The 18,483-nt window shown below is 40.8% G+C and overlaps 1 long non-coding RNA gene across 1 annotated transcript in view; it reads right to left on the reverse strand.

Moving 5' to 3' along the window:
- Window positions 1–4,036, reverse strand: part of LOC130458898 (uncharacterized) — a 24,981-nt gene extending 20,945 nt beyond the window's left edge. Inside the window, exon 1 of the long non-coding RNA XR_008918263.1 lies at window positions 3,886–4,036. This is a non-coding gene — a long non-coding RNA (uncharacterized LOC130458898). The remainder of the gene's footprint in view (window positions 1–3,885) is intronic.
- Window positions 4,037–18,483: the final 14,447 nt, after the last annotated feature.

An 18,483-nucleotide genomic window follows, 5' to 3' on the forward strand; every position in this document is an offset into this window, starting at 1 on the left:
ATCTTCATCCAGGCAAACCCACTCAGTGAACTGTCACCAAAGCTCTGATCTGGGCAATATTTTAGGGATGCGCAACTGTCCTGATATCCCTTTCAGCTCACTCTGGTTTAATCCAGCCCCCCTCCAGCTGTCTTGGCTGCTGTCTAAGGCTAAGGGTACCCCCCTCCTCTATTCTTTCTAGCACCTCTTCGGTTTTGTATTGGTTTTTTCATCTTTACCTGCTATCTTAGTATCAGTTCTAAAAACTCTTATCTTCTGTCTTAGAATTGATCCTAAGTATTGATTTCAAAGCAGAAGAGCTAAGGTCTAGTGTAAATCTTGAAATCTCTCAGACTTGTGAATGTTAAAAATTTCCCCATCGGGGAATTCTTAATTAGAACAAATTCCCTACTGAGAAACATTCCCCATTTTGATGTGAGAACTCGCCAGGATCAGAAATGGGAGGACCTCTACTCCAACCGTACTTAAGACTGCTTTAGGGGGAAAAAACTCCTTGCTAAACAATGAAAGTACTTGGACCCATGCTTATAATAAGGCAAGGAGTTCTTTGAGCCAGGCCTGTTTTTAGAATTGATACAATGAGATGCTAGGTACCTAAAAGGGTCGGGCAAGTTTTCTCTTGATGAGATTAGTTGACTCAGCTGTGTTTTCACTGGTTCAGACTTACTGAGGAGATTGGTCGACTTAGCAGGAATTTAGATGGGCAGTCCTTTGGAAAGCATCTACAGTGATTGGTAGATATAGGGACATAGGGGAGGTGACATGGGAGAAAAAACCCTATATAAGAAAAAGCAGAATCTCTTGAGGATATAGATATCCTTTTGGAGAAATCCTTTTGGAGGATCTCTGATGAGAATCGCTTGGGAAGAATCTCTTGAGAGAGGCTCTGGAGAAGGGAAGCTCTTGGAGGACAATCTCTAAGGAGGTCTCACTGAATCTCTCTCTGGTGAAGTCAGCTGAGATGGAGCTGGCCTGGTGTCACTAGAATCCTTGTTTAGGCAGATCTTGTGGTGAGTGTTAAAAGACTGACTGATTGATTCTCTCTCTTAAGATTCAGGTCTAGGCCATATTGGCTTGAGGCCCTTCATAATTATTCCTTTCCTACTCTTTCTCTCTCTAATTCCTCATTATATTATTAATTAAAAATCTCTATAAAACTCAGTTGACTTGGGTATTTGAATAATTGGGAATATTTCCCTGGTGACCACCTTATATTTGATTTAAAAACCAAGACACTGTAGTGAAACATATTTTCTGCGGTCAAATTTACTCACCCTCTCTTATATCTATCACAATTTATATCTTCCACCATTTTAACTCACTACAGTTTAAGACCTCAACCATTTTAAATCTCACACTAGGCAACTGGGGTTAAGTGACTTGCTCAGGGCCATATAGCTAGAAAGTATCTGGAGCCAAATTTGAACCCAGGATCTCTCCTCTCCAGGCCTGATTTTCTATCCACTGAGCCACCAAGCTGCCCCTCCTTAGTATCAGTCTAAGACAAACAGGGTTAAGTCACTTACCCAAGCTCACATAAGAAATTATTAAATTTCATTAATTGATTCCTCCCCTAACACACTTCCCACCCCTTTCCCAGTGGTAGCAGATAGGAAATGTTTGAGGCCAGATTTGTAAACATAGGTTCTCCCAACTCCTGCATTTTGAAAATGACTGTCTTGCCTTGGTATCCCTGGGCTTAGCATGGTGCCTAGCAAATACTAAGTGCTGAATAAATGTTCTATCTATCCACATTCTCCCTCTCTCTCCCCCTTCCTCTCTCTCTTTCTCCTCCCTCTCTCTATCTCCTTCCATCTCTCCCCATCTTTCTCTCTCCATCTCTATCTCCCTCTCTCTGTCTCCCTCCATATCTCTCTTTCTCCCTGTCTCTATCTCTATCTCCTTCCATCTCTCCTCTCTCTATTTCCTTCCATCTCTGTCTCCCTCCATCTCTGTCTCCCTCCATCTCTGTCTCCCTCCATCTCTCTCTCTCTCTTTCTCTCTGTCTTTCTATCTCCTTCCATCTCTCTATCTCTCTCCCTTTCTCTGTCTCCCTCTCCATCTCTCTCTCCATCTGTCTCCCCCTCTCTCTGTCTCTGTCTCTCTCTGTTTCTGTCTATCTCTCTCTCTCCCTTCATCTCTCTCTCTCTGTCCCTTCATCTCTCTCTCTCTCTCTCTCTCTCTCTCTCTCTCTCTCTCTCTCTGTCCCTCTCCCTTCTTCCTTCCCTCCCTCCTTCTCTGTCCCCATCCTATCTAGCTATCTGCCCATTCTATCTAGCTATCATTCTATGCTCTTTCACTTGGAGATTCTATCAGCTCCCATGTATTCAAGTACTATCTCTTCACTCTTAACAATTAACTCTTTTGCAGCTAAAGCTGGCTCCATCACAGTTTCTGAATTCATCTTTTCACTGGGTTGTTCCAATAGAAGGCCAGTGAGAAGTCCCTCATCACCCCTCTATCATATATCTATGGATACTTCAAGGCAAGAGTCAGGGTCCCCCAAAGCAAGGCCTTATTCCCTTGGCAAGATTCAAACCTAGGTCTTCCTCTTTCCAGGTCCAAGACTGCAGCACCTAGCACATAGTAGGTGCTTAATATTTATTTTTTAATAATAACTTCATATAATAGAGTGATTCTGCCCATTCTTTCTCAGAGGCTTTGAAGGATGACAAGAATTCTGATCATTGCTGGGAGACAAGAGGGGATTTCAGATATGAAAGAATTATTGGGGGGCACTATGAAGAAACTCATCTTTTTAGTCGTTGAGAAGCAATGTGGTGTGGTGGATAAGGTAGGATAAACTTTAGAGTCAAGGAGACTTGAGTTCAAATTCTGCCTTTGATGCTTATTAGCAATGTGACTACTGGCAAATCACAACTCCTCTGAGCCTACCTTTTCCTCATATGTAGCATGGGCATGCTAATTGCACCTATACTACTGGCCTCCAACGTACCATGGTAAATCACAGTGTAAACTTTAAAACACTGAACACGTTAGCCACCAATGTATATGAGGAAAGAGGGCTTTGGTGGGGGAGCTGCTACGTGGAACAGTGGATAGAGCCCTGGGCTTAGAATCATAAAGACCTGAGTTCAAATCCAGACATTTACCAGCTATATGACCCTGGACAAGTCACTTAACTCAGTTTGCCTCAGTTTCCTCATCTATCAAATGAGCTGGAGAAGGAAAGGGCAAACTACTCTGGTATCTGGCTGTGTGACCCTAGGCGAGTAAGTCACTTAATCCTATCTGCCTCAGTTTCTCCATCTGTCAAATGATCTAGAGAAGGAAATGGAAAAAAACTCCAGTATCTGGCTGTGTGAATCTGGACATGCCTCTTAACCCAGTTTGCCTCAGTTTCCTCATCTGTCAAATGAGCTGGCGAAGGAAAGGGCAAAGCACTCCGGTAGCCTGGCCAAGAAAACTCCCACTCCCATGGGGTCACAAAGAATTAGAAATGCCTGAAGGACAATATCAGAACTGAGGCTGAACATCCAGGTTGCCATGCTCCCTGGAGAAGAGGCTTTCCTTTTGGGAAGACTTTCCTGCTAGATCCCGGGGCGCTGCTCCCTTCTGAAATTTGTAGGTCAACAGAGGGACCATCACACGGAAAGATGATGAAGTCGGGAAGGAAGCAGAGGGCCAGGGGTTGCCCCGAGCCCCGCATTCTCCAGTGGAGGGCGCCCGGAGAGGTGCCTGGAAGGCAGGCAGACACCGAGTCCCGCAGAAGAAAGCTCGGGGGATTTAAGCGCCATTCAGCACATAACGGCAGCTTTGAAGCTGCTTTGCTGTGCTCCCTCCCCAGCCTGCTGCTGCTGTCATTCCTGCGCAGGCTCTTTCTCCTCCCTCCTCGCCAGGAGAGATCTCACTCTGCCCACCTACCAAGTTGGAGGCTTTCTTTTTTCTTCTCGTCTTCTTTTTTAATCCAAGTCTCAGTGGATTGTTTCTGGGTGTTCGGGGAGGGGGAGAAGATGTGCAGGCTCCACCCTCCCAGGATGAAGGCTGTGTGGGTGTGCGGTGGCATGAGGGACAAGAAGAAACAGGCCTTTGGGGATGTGCTGGGTTACCTAACATGACCCCCTCCCTAGCCTGATTTGCGAGAGGAAGGGGGTTGGGTTAGAGGAAGGCTGGGCTGAGTTGCAATGGCATCTTGTGGCACAGTCTTTGTAAAATGAGGGGCTGGAACCCTTGACCATGAAGGTCCCCTTCAGCATTAATTAAATCTATGACCCCAGGAAGATATATATATATATATATATATATATATATATATATATATATATTTTTTTTTTTTTGGCAGGGGGATACAAGCCCAGTCTTTGACTAATAATGGCTCGACTGACACCCTCCTCCAGCAAGTCACCACCTCTGTCTGCCTCAGTGTTGCCATCTGTAAAATGGTTCCATTAATAAGTATTTTTCACACCATTCTATTTTTTGTGTCTTCAGTAAGTTAGTTTCCAGAGGTAAAATATGAGGAGGGTTGGGGGCAGCTGGGTAGTTCAGTGGATTGAGAGCCAGGCCTAGAGATGAGAGGTCCTGGGTTCAAATTTGGCCTCAGACACTTCCCAGCTGTGTGACCCTGGGCAAGTCACTTAACCCCGATTGCCTAGCCCTTACCACTCTTCTGCCTTGGATCCAATACACAGTATTGATTCCAAAACAGAAGGTGAGGGTTTAAAAAAAAAATAAGAGGATGGTTGGACTAAATGAATTCTCAGGTCCTTCTAAATCTAATATTAATATTCTAATTATTGGATTTATTATTATATATAATATAAAACATAAACTACAAATATATTATATTTATAATTATAAATTTATCTAATTAACATTCTAATATTGATAATAACTAACAATTACATACTGCTTTAAGATTTGTAAATTACATAGGTAATACCATATGGTTATCATAATAATCCTTTGAGGGAGATGCTATTATTATCTCTATTTTGCAGTGATAAGGTCCGGGATTTCACCCATCCCCATGGAAGACCGAGGACAAAGTCAACAGACAAAGGGTCCTTTATTATGGACTGGTGCGCACCAGTGGGAACATCTGCCATCAGAGTTCCAAGTTGCTTCTAACAGGCTGGGATTTAAATACTTTTCAGCATGTATGGTCTTCCAGCCCCTTATCTGCTACCATCCTTGGAATTTTGCCTGCATGTATGGCTCTTATCTGCTTCCTACTATTCTTGGAACTTGGACAATTCTATATTATTGGGGTCTTCCTGCAGCTGGAATTTGGCATATTTATTGGGGTCTTCCTGGCCTTTATCTGGTACCCACTGCAGCTGGCATATTTATGGTTCTGACAAACTCCCAAGGCCAGCCAGCTTGTTACAGTTATCCTTTATTTTCAAGGCTGGTCAATTTTGCCTCCCTCAGCAGGTAAGGAAACTGAGGATGAGAGATAACTTTATTCATATTAATAATAGGGGGTAGCTGTGTGAGATTTAAAATGGTTGAGGTCTTAAACTGTAGTGAGTTAAAATGGTGGAAGATATAAATTGTGATAGATATAAGAGAGGGTGAGTAAATTTGACAGCAGAAAATATGTTTCACTACAGTGTCTTGGTTTTTAAATCAAATATAAGGTGGTCACCAGGGAAATATTCCCAATTATTCAAATACCCAAGTCAACTGGGTTTTATAGAGATTTTAATTAACAATACAATGAGTAATCAAAGAAAGAGAGAGAGAGAGTAGGAAAGGAATAATTATGAAGGGCCTCAAGCCAATATGGCCTAGACCTGAGTCTTAAGAGAGAAATCAGTCAGTCTTTTAACACTCACCACAAGGTCTGCCTAAACAAGGATTCTAGTGACATCAGGCCAGCTCCATCTCAGCTGACTTCACCAGAGAGCCTTCCAGCCAGAGACTGATCCAAAAGGCCTCTCTCAAGAAATTCTTCCCAAGCGGTCCTTATCAGAGATCCTCCAAAAAGCTTTCTCCAAAAGGATCTATCCAAAAGGATATCTCTCAAGAGATTCTGCTTTTTCTTATATAGGGTCTTTTCTCCCATGTCACCTCCCCTAAGTCCCTACATCTACCAATCACTGTAGATGCTTTCCAAAGGACTGCCCATCTAAATTCCTGCTAAGTCGACCAATTTCCTCAGTAAGTCTGAACCAGTGAAAACACAGCTGAGTCAACTAATCTCATCAAGAGAAAACTTGCCCGACCCTTTTAGGTACCTAGCATCTCATTGTATCAATTCTAAAAACAGGCCTGGCTCAAAGAACTCCTTGCCTTATTATAAGCATGGGTCCAAGTACTTTCATTGTTTAGCAAGGAGTTTTCTCCCCTAAAGCAGTCTTAAGTACGGGTGGAGAAGAGGTCCTCCCATTTCTGATCCTGGCGAGTTCTCACATCAAAATGGGGAATGTTTCTCAGTAGGGAATTTGTTCCAATTAAGAATTCCCCGATGGGGAAATTTTTAACATTCACAAGTCTGAGAGATTTCAAGATTTACAGCTGGGTGACTCGGGGGATAGAGAGCCAGGCCTAGAGACGGAGGTCCTGGGTTCAAATCTGTAAAAATGGAGACTTGAACTCCATACTCCAATCCCCAGGAGACCTTGCTAGCTCCCAGAATGCCCTCTAATCTCACTGAGATTTCCACCTGGGCAAGGTCAAAAATTTCTATTTAACCTGGCTGTAAAGGCTACTGGGGCTCTTTTCCTACTTCCTCTTTGGAGCACAGATGGCTCTCCACCTAGCAGGCAAGATGTGAATGGTTGTGAGTAGGCTCTCTGGGCCTAGACACGTGCTTTTCTTACTTGTATTTTCTTAAATTCCTTATCTTAAATAAAACTCTAAAAATATAATACTCCATGCAGAGAGAAACTAATTTCTACCTGCCTCAGTTTCCCCCCAAATTTTAACTCTTACAAATCTGAACTCAGATACATCCTAGCTGTGTGACCCTGAGCAAATCAACTTAACCCTGTTGGCCTCAGGTTCCTCATTTGTAAAATGATCTGGGGAAAGAAATAGCAAACCACTTCAATATCTCTGCCAAGAAAATCCCCAAATGGGATTAAGAAGTGTCAGACATGACTGAAATAAAAATCACTAAAAAAGTTTTCTTATTTGAGATGTCTCTCTTCCAAAAAATGACTAATATGGAACACTTCCTAGCTGTGTGACCCTGGGTAAGTCACTTAACCCCCATGGCCTAGCCCTTACCACTCTTCTGCCTTGGAGCCAATACATAGTATTGATTCTAAGACAAAAGTAAGGACTTAGAAATATATCTTCATATATACATATATATTAATAATACCTAACAATTATATACTGCTTTAAGATTTGTGAAGTGCTTCATATAGATTATACCATATGGTTATCATAATAACCCTTTGAGGTAGATATTATTATTCTGCCTATTTTATAGGAAACTGAGGCTGAGAGAGATTATGTGACCAGTAGAAGATCTAACAGCTAGTGTCTGTGATAGGATTCAGATTCAGGTCTTCCTGACTTAAGAAATCTATCCTTTGAAACACTTAGCTTGAAAAACCATATTAATATACATAATTTCACTGATAATTTATACAAATTACAGGTCATCTGGGTCTTTTCACCATGGACCACTTTTGTCCATGCATTCTTATAAATATTCCACAAGAAATAAACCCAGTATGCTTGGAGACTTCCTCTAAATGTCTCGATATTAGGTAGATAGCCACGGCCCACGTGAACTGGCCATCTAATATCTCTCTCTTTTGCTCCATCATCAGTCTTTGTCCCCCTGTTTCATCCCCCAGTTTGGAATCCTTTCCCTCCTCACCTATGCCTGCAGGAGACCAGGGAAGCCAGGAGGCAAAGATGAAGAGGGGAAGGATTCCAGACACACAACCTTCTGGATACTTCATAATAGGCTGGCTTATTGGTCTACTACCTAGCTTCTCCTTATTTTTTTGTATTAAAGTATTAATATAATGTAATATATTTTGTGTACATTATTTTTGTATTAACGTAATAACATAATAAATCAGAGTGAATGGAGCCCAATTCACAGTGTGACAACTTAACCATCTTCAAAGGTTCTCCAATGTAATCTCATTAGGAGCATTTTTTTATTAAATCAATGATTAATCTACACTGGTAAACCCAAATCTATGTATATATACAAGTTTTATATATATTTATTTATATTTATATATAACATTTAATATATAATCCATGCTCTTAAGACATTCCACTTAATAGGGGAAGGGGTAGAGGAGGGAATATGATGCAAAAAATTCTGTACAAGGGGGAAGCTGGTTGATTCAGTAGATTGAGAACAAGGCCTAGAGATGAGAGGTCTTAGGTTCAAATCTGACCTCAGACACTTCCTAGCTATGTGACCCTGGGCAAGTCACTTAATCACCATTGCCTGGTCCATATGACTCTTCTGCCTTTGAACCAATACACAGTGTTGATTCTAAGATGGTTTTTAAAAATTATATACAAATAAAATCTATAGAGATCTTGTTTGTTCTCTCTCTCTCTCTAAATATATATATATATGCACACATAGACACACACATATATCTTATTTGTATATACTATATAGATCTTGCTTGTTAAATATACTTGTTTGCATTATATATGATTTTATACAAATAGGCATGAAAGGAGGGATTTTTAGAGAGGGGAATGAAAATGTGATATTTACATTATTTTATTTCAAATGTATAATTTTTGTAAAATTCAAGATTAAAAAAATTTTGTTTTGGAGAGAAATTTCAGGAAAAGAAGCTCACTAACTCTCTGAATCAAGAAAGTGAACTCTTTTAAAGAATGCACCAGAAAGAAGCCCGCAGAAACCACCCACTGCATCAAAAATCCAGAATGAACTTTGGGATGTAGTGAATCGAACTGAAGGAGGTTGAACACATTTATTTTGAATGTAACTCTTATGCCAAAGGGAACTTCCCCCAATTGGCTTTTATCAATGCCCCAACCAATCATTGTTTTTGCTCTCTCTATTCTATTACCCTCTTATCTCTGATTATTATAATTTCTTCTTAGATAGTGCAATATTGTATGCACCTTAGTAAGAGAATCTTTAGAGATATAAGATAGTTATGCAAAATGATTCATTGGGGAGACTAGGCATGTCAATCTGGGAGATTTCAACATGCTCATCTCCCAATAGAATCACAAGGGGGATTGTGAAGAGAGAATTAGACTCTTTTAGTTTATTTTTAAATGTAATCAATCAGCAAACTTTAATCAAATCAAGAATTTTAAGTACCCCTACTTAGCACTTGGTAAGTCACCAGGTAAGAGAACTTACAAGTCAGTTACTAGTTTACACCCCCAAAGGCCACAAGCACTGCCCTACCTTGGGCAGTACTAGGCAAATTGGGAGACTGCAATTTGTTTCTGTAAAGAGGGGGAGAGACAGGAAGTGACATGGAAAAAGGGGATAAAAGACCAAGTCCAAGGACTCATGCATTCTTCCTTGGTAAGCTGGGCTGAAGGGAGACTCTGGAGGCAGTCCCTTTTTCCCAGACTTGTTCTTGACTGGAGCTTTCTATGCTAGAGAGGCTTGCTGGGTAAATGACTTGGGCTGAAGGAAGAGGCTTGTGTTAGTGGATTTCTGGCTGAAAACAACACCAGGACTTCCACGTGGAGATTGGGACTTGAGGACTTCACTGGAGCAGCACTTAGGGTGGTAGGCTAGACAATTCTCTACCTTCTTCCTACATTTCCCACTTTAATATTTCAACCTTGTTGTAAATAAAAGTTGCTAACAGTTATTTGAACTTAAGGGTTAATATTTTATAATTGGCGACCACAATACTTTTTTTAAAATCATAAATATTTTGTCAAACCAACTTTTTTTTCCTCACACAAAGAAAAATCAAATGCTTCCTACCCTTTCTAAATGGTCCTCAGTTTTGATCTCAGAAAAGAAAATGTTAAGCACATTTGTTTTAAGGCAAAAATAAAAGCTAATTTCATACTAAAAAAAATACTTTTTTTCCTCCAACTTTTCCTCATTTATCTGCTATGTCCCAGGGGTGCGTGGAACTTGGTAGGGAATCCTATATAATTTATAAAACACTATGTATATATGTTTGTATATAGTTAGATTTAAATCTATATTTTTATTCATCTATCCATCTATCATCTATCTTCCTATCCATCTATCCATTCATCCATCATTCTATCCATTCATCTACCTTTCATTCATTCATCCATCCATCTCTTGCTTGTACAGAATTGTTTGCCTGTTGTCTTCTCCACTAGACTGGGAGCTCCTGGAGGGCAAGGACTGTTTTTGCCCTTCCTTTGTATCCCCCAAGTTTTGCACAGTGCCCAACCATGGTGAGTGTTTAATAAGTGCTTGTTGACTTGACAGTGTCTTTCCCACCATTCCATCAGTGATATTTTCCATTGATGATATGTTATAGACTATTTGGGTCCACCATGAGTGCATGTATTGCCCTTTGGGTTATTTGGAATAAATAATTGCATTTTGGTTAAATTGCCCAAAGTTCCTTCACTCCTGGATCCTGGCCCAATGCTTTATTCTGACATAAATGGGCTCCCATAGGCTATACCAGGGGAATCCAAGGCCTGTCAAATGAGATACTTTTTTTTTCTTTTTAAAACTCTGATCTTCTGGCTTAGTATCCATTTTTTTTTTTGAGTCATTACCTTCCATCTTAGAATCAAGTGGTTCTATCAGTCTTGAAAAACACAGAACTACTAAAGTAGTTAAAATGAAGAAGTCTAATCAAAACAAGGGTGACAGAGTTCTTATGGCCCCCACACAGTCATGTGCACAGAAACCAGTACCACAGGGAGCTAAGTTCAGAGACTCTGAGAACAATGTCTGGGAAAATGCACCACGCCATGAATGGGAATCTCCATCATGGGAATTTCCATCAAACAAAAGAACTTGGAGTCCTATATACTCTTTAGAGAATATTACCAAGAAAAACAATTGACCAGTTACATAGAGGCTGGGAAAGAGGCCCAAATACAAGAAGAGAAACCAAGAGTCAAGAAAAGGGGCTTAAGACCTAAATTATCTCCATCACTCTCATTCTGGGTGCTTAATGGGTGTTTGATGGCTAATTGTTCAATTTGGGACAAAGGTCAGTTTGGGAATTCCTTGTGACATGGGCACTGTACGTCCAGAAACTCAGGCGAACTATTATCAGGGAAACTCCCTTGCCTCTGCATCTTAGAAACACCCAATGACCCCTCCCCCTCTGAGATGTTTATCCTCTTTGATTGTCCTCTAGATTTAACATGGACAAAGAGATGAATCTTTAGGCCTCCAGACAGACCCCAGTCAGATGACCACCCCACCCCACCAAATGCCTGAGGGATTAGCACTCTAAAGAGTATAAAAGCCCCAGAATTGATGTCATCTGGGGAACAGTTTTTCCATCCATGCTGTCCCCATGGGGGAACAGCCTTTCCTTTCATGCTGTCCTCCCAAGGAACTGCTTCCCCATCTTGCTGTTCCACCTTGCTATCCTCCTGGCCATTCTCAACATTACTCCCTAAACTAATAAATTTCTCTTTTTGTTTTTAAGCTAAGTTTTGGAGTCTTGCATCTCTGATTTGTATTTACTGTAGAACTAATGAATTCAACATTCCTGTTCAGGTTTTATGACTAAATTGTGATTAATTATTGCCAAAATATGTAAGAATAATTGCTATAATGTAGACTCATAGGCTTTAAGGAATTCTTAGAGAGGGCAAATGGTCAGAAAAGCTTGTTTGAGGGTACGGAAATTTGTTTCTGGACTGCTGATAAGCAGAATTTCTCTAAGCTGTAATGGGTGAGACTTGTCCTTTAAGGAAAAAGAAGGCTTCTGGGATCCAGTGGTGACAAGTGCTCTAAGGAGAAAGTCCAAGAATGGTTAGAGAAGGCAACTCAAGGCTCACCTTGGACTAGACTTTCCTGACCATCTAGGCTGCTAATCCTTGAGTGAAACAATAATGGCAATGACAGCCTTGCTTGGTACATGAAGCCACTCACTGTGTCCTTTGTGACATGAGGAGATATTTTCCATTTTGGGCCTTCTTCCTTCATGACAAAATTCCCATAATCAGCACATAATACAAATCAGAAAATTAATTTCCATTTCCCCAAACAACCTATCAGGTTAGTAATGGAACATTCTCAAATTGTTAGGAACATACTTTGAGGAGTAGGTGAAGTTTATTCATAGATGGCTTATATTTGCAGCCTTAATTGAAGTTTGGATCTTGAGCTTGTAATAGCTCAAAGCTCTCCTGAATTTTCCCCAGAATCTGGGGTAAAGAAATTCATCTGTAAAATATTGTTACTCAAGTGTTTATAGATGTTCTGGTTAATGTGCACTTTGCAAAAGGATATTCTTTAACAGAAACATCACATATCAGCTCTGCAAACAACTCAGGAATCCAATTTCCTAAAGGGATCTATTCCTGTCAGAAGATGATTTCTGAAGAAGTTTGTTGGCTAAGATACCCAAATGCAAATGTATAATACCAATTGCTATTGTACTAATTTTCTCTGTTTCTATCTGGTGTTCTAGTGTTTGCCCTAGTCCTGGTTTCTACACTTCTATCTTAGGGGCTGACTCTCCCCTTGTGACCTACCTGCCCATCAGGGGAAGCAGTTGCTGGACATCCTTCAGATCTCCAAGCAGATTCCCAGCTACCTAGGACCCCGGCATTCACTGAAGACATGTCCCTAAGACCCTGTGCCCACAGCCTTTCCTTCCCTGCTATCTTAACCCCTTTTACTTTAGCTCTTAACTTCCTGACCATAACTATTTCTTTCCTTAAAATTTGGGTCTTCTTCTATGTTTTAAATCATGCATACCCAGACAGCTGGACATATAATTCTTTGATTCATCTCTCTAGTTGCTTCTAGGGTAAAAGTACTCATGGGAGTCACTCAGATGTCAGATTCCACCATAACCTCGGCAACATCCCAGCCTGAAGCTTTGGACATTGCCTACAGTCAATACCTCTCTCTCCTTACGATAGGCAAGGACAACTCTACGCCCATTCTCAGCTCTGAAGAAGTTACAGAAAACTGAGACTGAGGGGGAAGATGACATGGGCACTGTACCTCCAGAAACCCAGGTGAACTATTATCAGGGAAACTCCCTTGCCTCTGCATTTTAGAAACACCCAATGACACCCCCCCCCCCAGGATCCTGAGATGTTTATCCTCTTTGATAGTCCTCTAGATTTAATAAGGACAAAGAGATGAATCTTTAGGCCTCCAGGCAGACCCCAGTCAGATGACCACCCCACCCTACCAAATGCCTGAGGGATTAGCACTCTAAAGTCACATACACACCATGACATAGCGTCTGTTGTAAAGAGTATAAAAGCCCCAGAACTGATGTCATCTGGGGAACAGTTTTTCCATCCATGCTGTCCCCATGGGGGAACAGCCTTTCCTTTCATGCTGTCCTCCCAAGGAACTGCTTCCCCATCTTGCTGTTCCACCTTGCTATCCTCCTGGCCATTCTCAACATTACTCCCTAAACTAATAAATTTCTCTTTTTGTTTTTAAGCTAAGTTTTGGAGTCTTGCATTCTTGCGAAAGGAATTCTTCCCGAACCCCAGGGGTACAAATCCAAACCTCATAACATTTGAAGTCAAGTTCCTATGGGACAAGGGTAAAATTGGGAGTGCCATAAAACAATGGCAGAAAATCTGTGAGGGCTACTTTCAGTGACTTTCCCAGGGTCACACTGCTAAGAAGTATCTGAGGATAAATTTAAACCCAGGATCCCCCAATCTCTAGGCCTGGCTCTCAATCCATTGAGCTGCTGAGTTGCCCAGCTGCCCCTCTTAGTATTAGTTCTAAGACAGAAGAGTAGGGAGGGCTAGGCAGTCAGGGTTAAATGACTTGTCCAAGTCACATAGCTAGAAGTATCTGAGATCAAATTTGAACCCAAGTCCTCCTGACTCTTTATCTAGAGCTCTAACCACTGTGTAACCTAACTGCCCCATGAGATAATATTTGTAAAACCCAGTTCCAGGCAATAAATACTGGTTTCCCTCCTTCCTTCTTGAAGATCCCATATAGAGAAGGGGTTCAAGTATAGAACCAGTAATAGTCTATAAACAAGTCACCTGAGAGTCATCCTACCTGGGAAGCCTTATCTTGCAAAGTCTTATTGCAGCCATTCCATGTTACTTCCCCCTTCCTATCCCTCACAAGACTCAGACCAATACTTCTTTTTTAAATTTGAAAAATTGTATTTAATTAATAAATTTAGAATAGTTTTCCATTGTTCCCCACCTTCCTCCCCCTCTGGAAGCCAACTAGCAATTCCACTGGGTTTTAGATGTGAGATCAATAGTTCTTAACTCCTGTGCATTTGTAAACCCTTCTTTACTGTTAGAATGTACTTCCTCCTCCTCCTCCTAGAAGCTCTCCATTAGAATGTAAGCTCTCTGTGGGCAGGAACTGGTTTTCTTTTTTCATAATGTGATCAAATGAACTTAACATTTGCAAAGACTTTTGGAAACCTTCAAGTACTCTATAAATGTCAATAATAATAATTATTATTATTCTAGAACTGGTTCAACTTACTATAAGCACTTAAATGTTTTTACATTCATTCATTTCTCCTCTTCTCTCATTTCATTTTTATGCTCCAGGAAGAATTAGCTTGGGTGTCCCCTTTTACCCAGCCCTCCAGCTAAAAGTTTCTGCCCTCAAGAGCTGAAAGGGAGTTCAGAAACCAATTAGTCCAGCCCCACCTCCTTTTTCAGGGGAAGAAATTGGTTAATTGACTTACCCAAAATTCACCCAGGTGGTAGACTCCAATCTGAGTCCCCTGACTATAGAATTAATGTTCTTTCCATTGTACCAAGCTGACCCCTAAGTGTTCTCTTCTTTCTAAATTTTTCCAGAGCAGTTCATATGGATCTGTTTGCTTGAGACCAAACCCTAACTCAGATATTTAGTAGCTGTGGGACCCTGGACAAGCTGCTTTCTGCCTCAGTTTCCCTATCCCTATCCCAGAATTGTTGTAAAGATTAAATACAATAATTTCATAAAGCATTTAGAAAACACTAAAGCCCTATGTAAATACTAGCTAGTATTTTTATTTTATTTCTTAATGTTTTATCTTTATTTTATTTTAATAACAAATTTCCACATATGCTTTCCAAAGTTACATGATTCATGTTGCCTTCCTCCTTTCTTCCTTCCCTGTTCCCAGAATTGACAACCAATTCAATCTGGATTATACATGTATTATCACACAAAACACATTTCCATATTATTCATTTTTGTAAGAGAATAATTTTATTAAACCAAAACCTCAAATCATACTAGCTATTACTTTTAAAATTATATATTTATTCATTTTTTTAAACCCTTACCTTCCATCTTAGAATCAATACTGTGTATTGGTTCTAAGGTAGAAGAGTGGTAAAGTCTAGGCAGTGGAGGTTAAGGGACTTGCCCAGGCTCACACAATAAATTTATTTTTATGTTTATTGATAATTTTGATTTCTTTAACTGAAAATTGCCTATTCATGTCCCTTGCCCATTTATCAATTGGGGAATGGCTTGATTTTTTTGTACAATTCATTTAGCTCTTTGTAAATTTGAGTCATTGGACCTTTGTCAGAGTTTTCGGTTATGAAGATTTTTTTCCCAATTTGTTGCTTCCCTTCTGATTTTAGTTGCATTGGTTTTGTTTTTTAAATGTATTTAAATTTTTTTTAATTTTTAAAATTTTGAAATATTTTAAAATTTATTTCATTATACATATTGTAATCCCTACACCCTCAACAGAATAGCTGTTCAGGGACTTGGTCATATTTTTTCTTTGTATGCCTAGAACCTAGCATGATTCTTTGCATATAGTAAATGATATGTAAGACTGACTGTATGAATGACCTATCTAAATAAGTTCAGGTATTACTTTTTGGTGGGGATAAGGAGAAGGGAAGCTATTCCTTTTTGGCCACAACACTGGTAGCTGGCCCCAAAGCCCAAAAGAGTCCAATCTACCTTAGGGGAAGGACTGATGACATCACATATCCTTGACTTACTTAAAAATGAGTAAAACATCAGGATCCTACTACTTCTGTGCCCAAATCCTCCTTCTATGCCAGCATCCTGCCTCTTAAACCCTATAATCTTGTTCTTATTGATGATGGGGTGCACACCTGGTCCTCCAAGGAAGGCCAAGAAAATTTCTATGGATTAGTTCCAAACTGGGCATGATACAACCTGTCTGGACACTTCTAAATAAACCTGTTTTCTCGGCTACTACCTATCTTCTCATTGCTGGGGTTTTTTGTTGTTGTTGTTGTTGTTGTTTTTTAATTAATGTGCCTGAGTGAACAGAGCCCACCTCACTTGATGACCACTCAACTGTCTTCAGATGTTCTCCAGGATAATCTCAGTAGGAACATTTTCATCAATCCATGATCCCAAAGCAAGGGAGCTTAAAAACACACACACACACACACAACCAAAAAGCCCCCAAAGAAATGATCAGTCAATCAACATCATCATTGAAAAAACATTCCTTATACATCAGGAATGATGTTAAGCAAAGGACATACACGATAAATAAAGGCCAACATGGCCTCTGTTTTGCAGAGATAAAGGGAAAAGCTTTAGGGAATATTCTGTTCTGACTTGACTTTTTTTCCTTTTCATTAGCTTTCCATGGTATTTAGAGTCAATGGGTGTATTTGGTTACAGGTTAGTACTTGTGTTTGCCCTGTGACCTAGGGAACAAATAAGTTATGAGAACAAAGAACATGAATCCATGAGAACCAGAGGTTCAGAGAAATGGGAGAGCTGGCCAGAGAATATGGAACACAGGAACAAAGAGACTTGGAGCTGAAAGTTGGAAGAGAAATTCCAGTTGGAGGGTCTGTAGGACCCAGAATGTCAGAGCTGGGAGAGATCTTAGAACAGAGAATATCAGAGCTGGGAGAGAGCTTAGAACACAGAATGTCAGAGCTAGGAGGAACCTTAGAACACAGAATGTCAGAGCTGGGAGAGATCTTAGAACAGAGAATATCAGAGCTGGGAGAGATCTTAGAACACAGAATGTCAGAGCTGGGAGAGATCTTAGAACAGAGAATGTCAGAGCTGGGAGAGATCTTAGAACACAGAATGTCAGAGCTGGGAGAGAGCTTAGAACAGAGAATGTCAGAGCTGGGAGAGACCTTAGAACAGAGAATGTCAGAGCTGGGAGAGACCTTAGGACATGGAATATTAGAACTGGGAAAGTAATTTAGAACAGAGAATGCCAGAGCTGGGAGGGGGCATAAGAAAGTGAAAATATTAGAACTGGAAAAGTCCTTAGATCACAGAATGTTAGAATTAGTTTAAGATCAGATATCAAATGCTAGAACCTGAAAAGGCTCTTTAAATCCTTTTACAGACATGTACTGGAGGGAGTTTTTCTCTCTCTTTCTCTCTCCATCCTTTTTTCCCTTCCTCCCTCCCTCCCTTCATCTCTCTCTCTCTCTCCCCCTTCTCCCTCTCTCTCTGTCTCTGTCTCTGTCTCCCTCTCTCCCTCTCTCCCTCTCTGTCTCTCTCTCTCTCTCTCTCTCTCTCCTGTCTTCCTGTGACTGTCAATCTGACACTCTCTCCATCTTTCTCTGTTACTTTCTGTCTCTCTGTCTCCATCTGTCTGTGTCTCTCTATCACCATCTCTCTATCTGGCTCTCTCCCCCCCACTCCTTCACCAGAAGCAGAGCTCTTAGTCATTTCTTAACTTTCCTCAACACCAATTTCATCTCTCAAAAAGGGAAGAGAAACCACTAAGGGGTATTAATATCCTGGACCTGATTTCTTCCCAAACAGGCAAAATGTCATCTCTAGGCAGAGGCCTGACAATCTCTCTCTGAAGCTCCAGTCCTACAATCCCACTCCCTTGCAGGACTCCAGCATAGGCATCCCGGGCCCAATATGTCCAAAAGGGAACTCATTCTCTTCCTCCTCGACCTGCTCTCTTCTGGACTTTCCTATTTCTGTTGGGAGTAAGCTATCCTCCCCATCATCCAGAATGATCAGCCTCCCCTCTAGCCTTTTCCCATGACTCACACATACAAATGAAACAACCTGTGTAGAGCCTTTGGCGAACCTAAAAGCAACCTAAATTCTGATGGTTGTTTTCATTGTTATCATGATCCAGGCATTCTGTCTGGTCCTTCCACCATGGCATCTCTTCGGCCTTTAAGTAATGATGTGTCCTTGTTGCCTGACTGACCCCAAAGCCTCAGTGGCTCCCTACTGATTCTGCACTGAAAGCCATCACAATCTGGCCTCTACCCACTTTATTTTATATTTTATTTTTTTAAACCCTTACCTTCCATCTTGGAGTCACTACTGTGTGTTGGTTCCAAGTCAGAAGAGTGGTAAAGGCTAGGCAATGGGGGTTAAGTGGCTTGCCTAGGGTCACACAGCTGGGAAGTGTCTGAGGCCAGATTTGAACCCAGGACCTCACATTTCTAGCCTGGCTC

The sequence above is a fragment of the Monodelphis domestica genome, chromosome 4, assembly GCF_027887165.1.
Source record: "Monodelphis domestica isolate mMonDom1 chromosome 4, mMonDom1.pri, whole genome shotgun sequence".
NCBI classification, from domain to species: domain Eukaryota; kingdom Metazoa; phylum Chordata; class Mammalia; order Didelphimorphia; family Didelphidae; genus Monodelphis; species Monodelphis domestica.